This window comes from Sander vitreus, chromosome 21 (assembly GCF_031162955.1).
Source record: "Sander vitreus isolate 19-12246 chromosome 21, sanVit1, whole genome shotgun sequence".
In the NCBI taxonomy this organism is placed as follows: domain Eukaryota; kingdom Metazoa; phylum Chordata; class Actinopteri; order Perciformes; family Percidae; genus Sander; species Sander vitreus.
Genome location: NC_135875.1, coordinates 23,683,946 through 23,694,911, shown reverse-complemented (window position 1 = coordinate 23,694,911; position 10,966 = coordinate 23,683,946). Strand labels below are relative to the sequence as shown.

At 40.5% G+C, this 10,966-nt stretch overlaps 1 protein-coding gene across 5 annotated transcripts in view; it reads left to right on the top strand.

Annotated features, from left to right (window-relative positions):
* The first annotated feature begins 6,286 nt into the window (after positions 1–6,286).
* Positions 6,287–10,966, top strand: part of myocd (myocardin) — a 143,512-nt gene continuing 138,832 nt past the window's right edge. For all 5 annotated transcript variants that reach the window (XM_078279191.1, XM_078279196.1, XM_078279194.1 and 2 more), the window contains exon 1: positions 6,287–6,371. The gene's annotated coding sequence lies outside the window, so the exon portion shown is untranslated. The remainder of the gene's footprint in view (positions 6,372–10,966) is intronic.

The following is a 10,966-nucleotide window of genomic DNA, read 5'->3' as shown; positions in this document are numbered from 1 at the left end:
GAGTTGTTGAACCAACTCACTGTTCTGGAACCAAAAACTCAGAGTTAGCCATCTCAGGGTAAATCAACTCAGAGTTCAGGGTTAGACTCAGAGTTTGTTAAACCTCCCTTCCTGAAATGGGCCCCTGCAGACATAACACATGCACACATATGCAACTCAAACCTGCACACACAACCACATATTAACCCGCAAATCCCACAACCCACAAACCGAGAAGGTTGTATATGAAAATGACATAATATAACAGAACAATACACAGAACAAAAATACAAGAAAGTAATAGAAATTAAAAAAATTATTAAAACCAAAGCTGTGGTTCCTTTCAAGATGTTCTAAAACCAAAAAAGTGACAGGTTTAAAAAATACAAACAAAAAACATTAAGAAGCCAAATGACAAAAAAAAGCAACATGTTACAGTAAATCTTGCATTTACAGCTTGCTTTGCTGCCCCCAGGTGAACAGAAAATCAAGTAGTGCAGCGCTAAGTACAGAGAAAGATTGTGAACATTGAAAAACATGTTGAATTTTCCGATAACACTTTATTTGAAGGGGTGTGCATATGACTGACATGGCACCGTCATAACCATGACATGACACTGGTCATGAACATGAAGGAGTCCTTTTGAATGTTTATGACTGTTGTCATTAAGTGTCATTTGGTAAATTATGACACTTTGAATGCTAAATTAGCATTGTTTAAAGTGCTCATATTATGCTCATTTTCAGGTTCATAATTGTATGTAGAGGTTGTACCAGAATAGGTTTATGTGGTTTAATTTTCAGAAGACACCATATATTTGTTGTACTGTACATTGCTGCAGCTCCTCTTTTCACCCTGTTTGTTGAGCTCTCTGTTTTAGCTACAGAGTGAGACATCTCACTACTGTACCATCATTGTTGGGAGTCGCACATGCGCAGTAAGTACTGCTAGCTTGTCAGTTGCAGAGCATGAGGGAGTGCCATGCTAGCAGCTAGGCGAGCATTATAACTTGTGTTACAAAGTGACGCACGTTCGTCACTGAAGTAAAGGCTGGACTACAATATAGCTGTTTGTAGCAGTTTGTGAACAGTGTTTTCTCTGGAAGATAGTAAGTCCCATTGGTATGGACTTTGGGCTTTTTCACTTTGTAAACCTATAACGTGCACAAAAAAGATATATAACACAATAAAGGAAAGGGAAAAAGCCAACAAGCTGTTCCTGTTATAACAACTTGACATCTACCAAGACTTCAATCTTTGAGCCAATCAAATGGATTTCTCTTGCCGACATAGAGACAGACTCGGCCATAAATAGGCAGACGAAAGCTGACGATGCGTGTAACGACGATCTCCTTGGTGTGTCAGGGCCTTATGTCATGGCAGGTGTGTTGCTCAGGACCTACGAAAGCGCAGTGTACTTTTACTGAAATAATTATTTGCTGTGCAAAGTATGGATAATCAATAATCAATTCCAATTCTTTATCTTTTAAATATCTTATCAAATACTTATACTCATTCTTACTTTTATGTTCTTTTTATTGTGCTTTTATTTTATTGTCATTGTATAAGATTCATTTTTTATTTTTGCTTTTGGCAAGCACTGGCAACTGTTTTAAAAGGTGTTATACAAATAAATTGTAATTATTATTATTATTTCAGCTGGAAATTTATTTTCTATCTGAACTGCCTATGCGAGGAATGTCAATGTTGTTGTACTGCCCATACACACACGTCACTGTCAGCCTATGTTGTGGCCTAATATCCTGCACGCTGGATTTAATCTGTTTTCGTAAAACACACATTCCTCCATTCTGTGTTTGGGACTGAAAAAGGCCAGAGTAGTTTATTGAAGGCAACTGAAACTGGTTTCTTTAAAGGTACAGTAGGTAAGCCTTATAAAACTAACTTTCTGTCATATTTGTTGAAACTGACCCTATGTTCCAGTAGAACTACATGAAGCAGGTAATTAAAAAAACAATACGGCTCCTCTGGCACCACCTACAGCCTGTAGTGCGATTTGCAAAAATCCACAGCTCCCTGTTCAGATGCACCAATCAGGGCCGGGGGGGGTGTCTAACTGCGTGTCAATCACTGCTCATGCACACACATTCATTCTCCCTTGTGGGGGAGGGGTTTAGGAGACCATTTTGGGCTTTAGTGGAAAGGGGGGAGGGACTTTGAAGTTGTCGATGTTTACATTTTTTGGCTAAGTCCTGGATCTTCACAATCCTACCTACGGCACCTTTAAGTATGGCAGGGAGTGTGTGTAGGGACGGGGACTGAAGAGGCTACACTCGTCGGTTTACTAAGAATGAGTAATATATTCATGTTGCGGTGATTCATAGTCTTCTGTCTCCAACTGGACTGCACAAAAGAATCACAATGAAAAATGATATAATTCTTGACCTTCATCGTAATCACGTAACACACACACACACACACACACACACACACACACACACACACAGCGTACAGCTTAGCTGTAAGCTTAAACCTGTTCCAGGCCGAGTGGAGCTTTCCCAGACAAATGGTATCAATATGCTTCCAGTCATTAGAGCACATTGTTGACTGGGATGACAGGCTGTAGAGCCAAGCTTGCTGGGACCCCAGTCTTAAATCAAATGACCAGCTTTCCCACTAATGGATCTACGCTGTGTTTGCCACTGGATGAGAAGATACATTTCAGACGGGGAGTTTAATGGTTTAGACAACTGTGGGTAGTTGCAGGGATGATTGAAAAGGTTCCGGCCTTCTTTTTTTCAGCAGATCTCTCCTCCCCTTTTAAGGGGGAAAGAATGAAAAACAAAACAACACATTCTCTCCCTTCCTCCCACTCACATGCACACCCGTGGAGAGAGCGCACCAGAGGCATCCAACAGAAACACCAAACCGAAATAGAGCTGCTATTTTGGTCCGGACTGGCTATTATTTTTAGAAAAAGTGACATGCGCTACGTTGAATTACAACATCATAAGGTCACTCATACCCCCTTTTCAGCCTTCTACCCTCCAGCCTATGACTCACCACAAAGTATGTAGTGACGTAACCCATAGTATCTACCCCCAAGTTCTCATCAAGAATTTGATCTGTGGCTCGTTGACCTGATTCAATCAGAGGGGGGAACTCTTACCATCCACAGAAATCTGCTTCTTGTTTAAACAGATGGTTTGATATCACCGTCCTACAGGTGAAACTAGCAGTCTGATCAGAATGCCTTCTAGTTCCCCAGATTGGTTTATTTTATGTTTGCCCATCATGGACCAGCTCCGTGACTTTCCACCATTAACACTTGTTTGCAGCATGGGAGTGAAATGCAGCGCTGAGGACAGGATAATGTGGCTGTTGGTATGCCAGGCTAAGACATAATGAAACATGCAGAAAACACATGCTTCCAATTTCTTACTCACTTCAAGTGTATCATCCAACCAGTGATGTAGTTTGAAATGAAAAGGTGGGTAATCTCCCGGCCTTTGGTCGGTGATAAGCATCACAAAGAAACAACAGGACGACCAAAGAATTATGACCATGTTCATTTAATAAAGAATTTTATTTAAATAGAACATCTCTAAAGTCCTAATTTACCAAATGTTTTAACAGAAACTCATAAAAGGGAGAATAAAAGCAGATTTGAAAAATATATGTAAAACAAAATGAGGTAAAAGGCATTACAATCAAAGGCAAGACTGTAAAATGTGTTTAAAGATGTGGCTATAAAAGATAATAATGAATTTCTTACTTGAAGTTCCTCTGGCAGCAACTTCTACTGTCTTCAGGCCTCCCCCCTTCTGTCTGGGGTAAAGGAAACTAATAGATCTGAAATATATCAGACAGAAGTGCTCGTCATTGCTCAGTAAATGTTTTAGCTATGATAGCGACATGGCGTCTCATAGATAGATGGCTCTACATCTACCTGATGGATTGGCACAATTTTTTGTACAGACATTCCGGGTCCCGAGAGGATGAAGCCCACTGACTTTGGTGATTCCCTAACTTATCCTGTATAGCAACCAGAATGGCAAACTTTACTTATCCAGTGAAATATCTCAACATCTACTGGATGGATTGGTACACAATGATGTTCAGACATTCATGATTCCAAGACGATGCTACTGCAAATTACCAAATGTCTAAACGTTAAACTACAATGGTGATCATAGTAAGCATTAATCCAGCTAAACGTGAGCGTGTTAGCATTGTCACTGAGCAGCCTGTTGTCATGAACCATTCGTTCAAAAAGCATTCCACGTTTGTTTTGCTGTATTTACCACATTGACTGCTGCTGTATAAGAACGTGGCTGGCTGTGTAGGCAGGAGGTTGGGTGGATGGGTGGCCGTTAAAACACAGGACTTTCAAGCCAGAGAGCGGAGTTAGCTTCCCGGGGAAAACAAGACTTTCACCCAGGAAATGCATGTTCCTTGGGAGTGTTTTAATTCAAACCACCATCTTTTTCCTAAACTTAACTAGTCGTTTTGGTGCCTAAACTTAAAGGACATTTCCAGTGCAAAATGAACCTAGGGGTTAATAACATGTGTACCGAGTCGACCGTTCTCTGGGATATGTTTTCATCCTAATCGAATGTGTCTCTAGCTTGAAACAAGCTAGCGCAAACCATTGATTAGCTTCTAACGCTAGCCTTCGGGGCAGAGGGTAAATCGCTAGCACCACACTTCAACACTAACATAATGAGGGTCCCTACATGTAAACCGAAGCATTGAGAACTTTGTAAGTATACAGACAGTTTATTAAAAAGATAGATTATAAAGACAGTAGCGGGCACCATCTTGGAAAACATTCATGACCAGTCGAATGACGAATACCGTGCAACCAGTAACCAGTAACATAGCTCAAACACAGCGTTCGTGGTTCAACTGGTCATGACTGTTTTCCAAGATGGCGCCCGCATGTATACATGAACGCTACTGTCTTTATAACGGTTGACTCGGTACACATGCGTATGTTATTAACCCCCAGGTTCATTTAGCAGTTGTCCTTTAAGTTTCGTCGCAGCACAACTTTCGTTGCCGCATAATGCTCACATTTTGTGGCCTAAACTTAACCGTAATGTCTGCCGAAACGACCGGCAGCTCACGGTGCTCTGTACCCAGCTCAAAGTCACCTATTCTCGGGGAACTGAACCACCAACCACCGCTGACCTGACGACGGAGCACCTTGCGGAGCACCATGCGGAGCACCATGCGGAACACCGTAGCTGGTGTCACAGAGCTCTGTAGCAGCCAAACACATCTACTAACTCCCACTGATACGACCGAGCTTTGACTGAGGTGTGTAGCCTGTGCCACGAAGCTCTGTAGCAGCTTAAACAGCTAGCAAATGCCGCTCGCCGTCATGGAGCTAGCCATAACGTCTCTTAGTTTCGTACGATATCTTACAATTTGGTGTGCATACATCATATAGACTGGTTCATGAGAATGCGTTGCACTGAGAGAATGTTAGCATACTGATTTTAGCTCAAAGCACCACTATTCCTAAATACGGCCTCACAGAGCTCGTAGCCTTGGTGTAGATCTTAGTTTTGTTTAATTTTATGTGGGAAAAGTAAAAGATGCTCAACCCATCTAAACACCTATGAGAGTTTTTAGAAGAAGAAGAAGAAGAAGAAGAAGAAGAAGAAGAAGAAGAAGAAGAAGAAGATATACTGCAAGGTCATTGCCATTAACCATTGTTAATAATGTTTCTGACAACACTTGAAAGCATCATCTATTGCCTTTCATTCCAGTGGAATTATGTGATTAAGTTTCAACTTGCACATGAAATGAGCCACCCACATCAGCAAAAATGGCTTTAAAGTAATTTGATAACAATGTGGTGTAGACTAATTCATTCACCAGTCCCCCTTAACTATCCTTTTTTTTAACCCTTATTTATTCAGTAAAGTTTCACTGAGCGCAGAAACGTCCGGATCACATTCACACAGTTACCCCTACATTCCGCCAGGTGCGTCAGCAATCGTGGCAACTCAAGACAATGCTCGGGATCCCGCCACCACATCCCAGCAGTGTCCCGGAAGCAACTCTCCGCTAAAAATATGCGCTAGGTCTAGGACTATTGACCAGGGTACTCTATGTAAAAGTCTTATGATATGATAAAAACCAGTATAAGAATGTCTTAAAGTTAAAATATTGTACTGGTTGCCACATGATTATGTCAGCAAGTAATATTCTAAGAGACATTTCCATTGATAGTGACACTAGCAGCAGGAAGGAAGTCCCTGTCAGATCTGCATTATGCAAACGAGTGTGGTGGCAAGCCGTGTGCTTTGTATGCCGTCCAGTTGTTGGACATGGGAGCAGGCAGCAGTGGTGTGAGGAACTCTGGGTAATTACTGTACAGGAAATTGGACGTAAGATGTTTGAATCCTCGCGTATCTGAGGTGAGTTATGGACCGATCCCACAGTAGTGAAGTAGATTAAAACAAGTGAATCCAATTAGTGTTTATGGAAAGCAGCTGTTGGTGAGTGAAACTCTGAGCTCTGCTTGTCTGTATAACTCGATGGCTATTTAAGTCTTTCATTTGTGCACAAATACAGACTGACATGGCAAAAGACTTGAAAAACCTTCTGCATGTGTTGTGTTGGGTAGAAACTGGGATATTAGAGGCCTACATGTAAAGAACTGACGTCAATTGTCTTTCTTTTTTTCGTCCTGGTTAACTCACGCTCTATGAGGGTATTCTGATGTCATAACAACACGATAACTCGCCTCTATGGATTTACAGGAAAACAAGGTTAGTGTTTGCTTACAGTCGTGAACAAACCCTCTTAGCTGTGTGTTTATTTACGTACACTGAATCAATTCATCTGTGATACAGCCAACAGTCATGTTCTGGATAAGCTTTCGTTTAAAAACATTTGGATTTAATTATCATGGGGATATGATATCCAAACAATCTGGTTTCTTCCATTAATAACATGATTGCAGCATGGCAAGGCGAGCTAAGGCCGCAGCGTTTTCATATATTTTCATGGATTTGGAGCTTGTTTACTTACTATTATGGACATGAGGCAAAACCCAATTTAGAGTAATGATACAGTTTACGTTTTGGAGTTTAAAAAGATCTGCAAGGAAGTGTCCTGGTTCCACAGCCTGCAGGATCCCAACGGAGAAACAAACATTACCCGTGTGACTTTTCCACAATGAAAGGCTTCTCGCTTGCTTTGGCCGTTTTCAGATCAGCACCGTTGACGCGAGGAAAAGGAAAGCAGCCAAAGCTTTAGTGTAACTGATAACTGAAGCACTGTACATTGAGGAAACGTAAGCAGTGTGTTACTTTACAGATAAAGCTCTGCAGAGCATGATGTCCTATTTATAGGCATTAACCACGGTGCAGTTTGAACTGCAGGCTCTGGAGAAGTGTTTTTCTCCTCCTACAGATTACAGTTTTAGACAACAGGGCTGCACTGCTACTTTTGGCACCTGCTTTTTGATTTCGTTTGAGCCTTTACATAAAAATGTATGAAGCGGATGAAGATGGATGGATGGATGGATAAAAATGTATATAAGTTTGTCACATTTTAGTCATTCAAGTCTAGATGTATTCAACAAAAGCTAGTTTTCATCATTGACATTTTAGAGGCTACAGGTGTTGCCATCTTTCATGGTAACAGTTACCATGGTTAAATGGTCTATTTTAAGGTATTCTATATCCACGACGTTCCACTTCTGGGATTGTTCTGGTGCCGCCAGAAATTCCGCCGGATGTCCATTACCTTCCTCTTCCTTTGTGTTGGCGTTCTAAACTCTGGTGGATTTATGAGGACTATGGTTAAGATCTCTGCAGGGGTAAATCCAGACAGCTAGCTAAACTATCTCTCCAATCTGAGTTTTCTGTTGCATGACTAAAACAACTTTTGAACGTACACATGTTCCACCAAAACAAGTTCCTTTGCAGAGGCACCGTTGCTCTGTCCGGCGCTTAGCACCGCCCAAGACGATTGTGATTGGTTAAAAGAAATGCCAATAAACCAGAGCAAGGCTTAATATAAAGCAAGGCTTTGTTTCCTCCCTTTTTCCAGTCCTGTGCATTAGTCTGGCAGTGTGTCGGCTGAACACTGACGTATAGATGAGCATAACCTGACTGCTGTTTGAGTGTGATTAGGGCATGCAAACAACATGCTACTGATATATGGGTCATATAGTCAGTCACACTGTAGGCGGTAGGTAATGTACAGACTCTGAGCATGAACAATACAAATGAATACACTGCATGTACAAACTGCTCATTCATGAATTTGACATTGGTACACAAGTCATTTTTCAGAACAATATCATTAAGCCAGAATCATGAAGCTTAAACTGGTATGCAGATCATTGTGTTGAGAGTGATAATTTACAGAAATGTCAAACTCTTCAGGACTCTATGTTAAAATATGCATTACATATTACAGTCTTTACACGTGTATCTTAAATTACAAAAAAAGAAAACCTAGTTTCTCACTCACCTTTAACCTTTAACTTTTGTTTTGTGTATTTGAAAATTCATATTAAAGAACACACTTAAACGGTTGCACAATAAAAAGAACATCAAGGATAACACAAAAAAGTCACAGGATGTATTCTGTAGTTAGATGTGTGTGTGTGTTCCTGTGCATGTATGGCATTAGCGGCATATAAAAGCACAAAAAACATCATTATAAAATATTTACGTTGGGCATTAACAGGCATTATTTTGACAACAGGTTAAAGGACACACGTCCTATTCAACTTAAACTGGTCCAATTAAATGAGCGACATACAGCCCTGCCTTTAAATATGCTTTCTAAAAGCAGTGTTTCAGTTTTTCCTTTAAACGTCACTGGTTTGTAGTCAGTTTAATGCTACTAGGGAGCTCATTCCAATCGCAGAGTCCCAATTATCTGAAAGAAAATGATTCTTCCAGCGTAACATCTGCTGCACTGGGCCTGGTGTTGTGCCTGTGAGCCTCTCTGACCTTCGGGAAGAAGTTTACTACATATTTTGGGGCTACGCCATTTACATGTTTGTGAGTTTTAACTGTGTCACTCTGGACTTCACAGGGAGCCAGCTTAGCTGCATAAAGTGGTTCCTCTAAGAACGCTCTCAATTTATTTTGGGAGACCTGAAGTCATGCAGACACTTTTGGCCCAGGTTTTGAAATATCTGTCTTTGAGAATTCTGGCTCTCACTCCAACACAGTGGCTCTTTGAGGCTGTACTTGCTAAATGCTAACATGCTACAAAATGGCAATGTTTAGCATATTCGCCATCTTAGTTTACCGTGTTAGCATGCTAACATTTGCTAATAAGCACTGAAGAGAATGTACAGCTGAGGCTGACGGGAATGTTATTAGTTTTGCAGGATGCGGGTCACATTTACATTTTGATCTGATGATGACGCAAGATACAGTCAGGGATCAGCAATGTTTTTACAATTCAAATCAGTCATCCATCCATCCAGTAGTTGTTGAGACATTTACTTTGAACCAAAATGTTAGCTGGTGGTGGTGTGAGATGAAAAGTTATCAGCAAGGTGCGATTTGAGAAAAAAACCAGAGGGGGTGGGGATCAGATGTTTTGTGATCATGCACAACAAAACAAAACATGCAATAATTAATTCCCCCTTTCAATAGCATGGATATAGAGCCCGCCATGGCAAAACACTTATTTATCAACTTCAATGGAAAATAATCTCATAATGAAATAGCACAACGTGGTGTCAACATAAAAAACAGCGTATGGGACTGTTCGTTATTTAATTAAGGGGCCACCGGAGGAGTTTTGTGGCCTCTAACCTAAAAAGACTTGACCCTCCCCTCGTCAGTAATAATTTTCCTATGACCCTCCAAAATGATTTGAAAAAGAGGCATGACCCTCCCCTTGCGTGCAATTGTGCACTTAGCAAAGAAGTACAGATACTATTTGATTTTTACAGCCCTGACATACAGGAGTTAACCTCTGCATTCTCATCTTATACATCCCACTCCTCTGTTATGGTGTGGTGGCCATTTCAGTAGATTTACTCACTAACATTGTTGTGGAAACACAATAAGCATGGAAACTAAATGCACACTTCATGCATTACTGCATTACTTCAAATACTAAGTTACTCCTCTAGTAAACTAGTATTCACATGAAATAAAACAATAAAATATTGAGACCATTCAGCAAAGGACGCTAAGATATAACCAATTCAACACTGGTTGCTATGGACTTGTCACTAGGCTTCGTCATTGTATATTTTAGTACATAGGTAAAGCTGCCGAAGCTGAACATTAGGCTATATTCCATAACACATATGTTTATTTTTAAAGCAGATTTTAAGTTACATTGTAACAATTTAACAATTTGCCCGTATAAAATCCAATCGCGGCACGGCTGTTTTGGAACGCAATAGACAGACGCTTAAATTCAACTAAAATGTAATGTGTTAATCAGTGTTGGACCTACAGTCTGTTGAGATGCCTCTCCAAACGCAGAAACGAAGCGCAGTCACACCATAAAATGTTAAGACACGTTGAGAAAAAAGATCCGTAGGCTATTTTTCCGTAATCCAATGACACAGGAATCCACAGCGATCAGTAGATCCACAAAAAGGTAAATGACACGGTGTATCCAGCAAGGCCTATATGAGCGTCATATTCACCAGCCAGCTCCAAACAGGTGAACGAGGCCTCTCCACTTCGCCGTTTAAACAAAGTGGAATAAATGTATAAAAGTCCAAATCTACACAAAGCCCGCAATCAATTAGTAAGCTGACATCACATTTATATACATGGTATTTAGGAAACCTTTATTGCAAGGTTGGCACAGCAAGATGTCCAGACTAGTGCAACAGTAACTTTTGTTTTTTGCGTCCTGCTGCTCCCATCGTCAGCCAGGTAATATTTTTTTTTTACTAAAGCAGTATATGAAATCTGATGTATTACCTACCACCATTTAGTTGTTTTGTGTTATTTAAGATATTTATAAAATATCTGGTCATGCCAGATGTAATTATTCCACTCATTTTTTA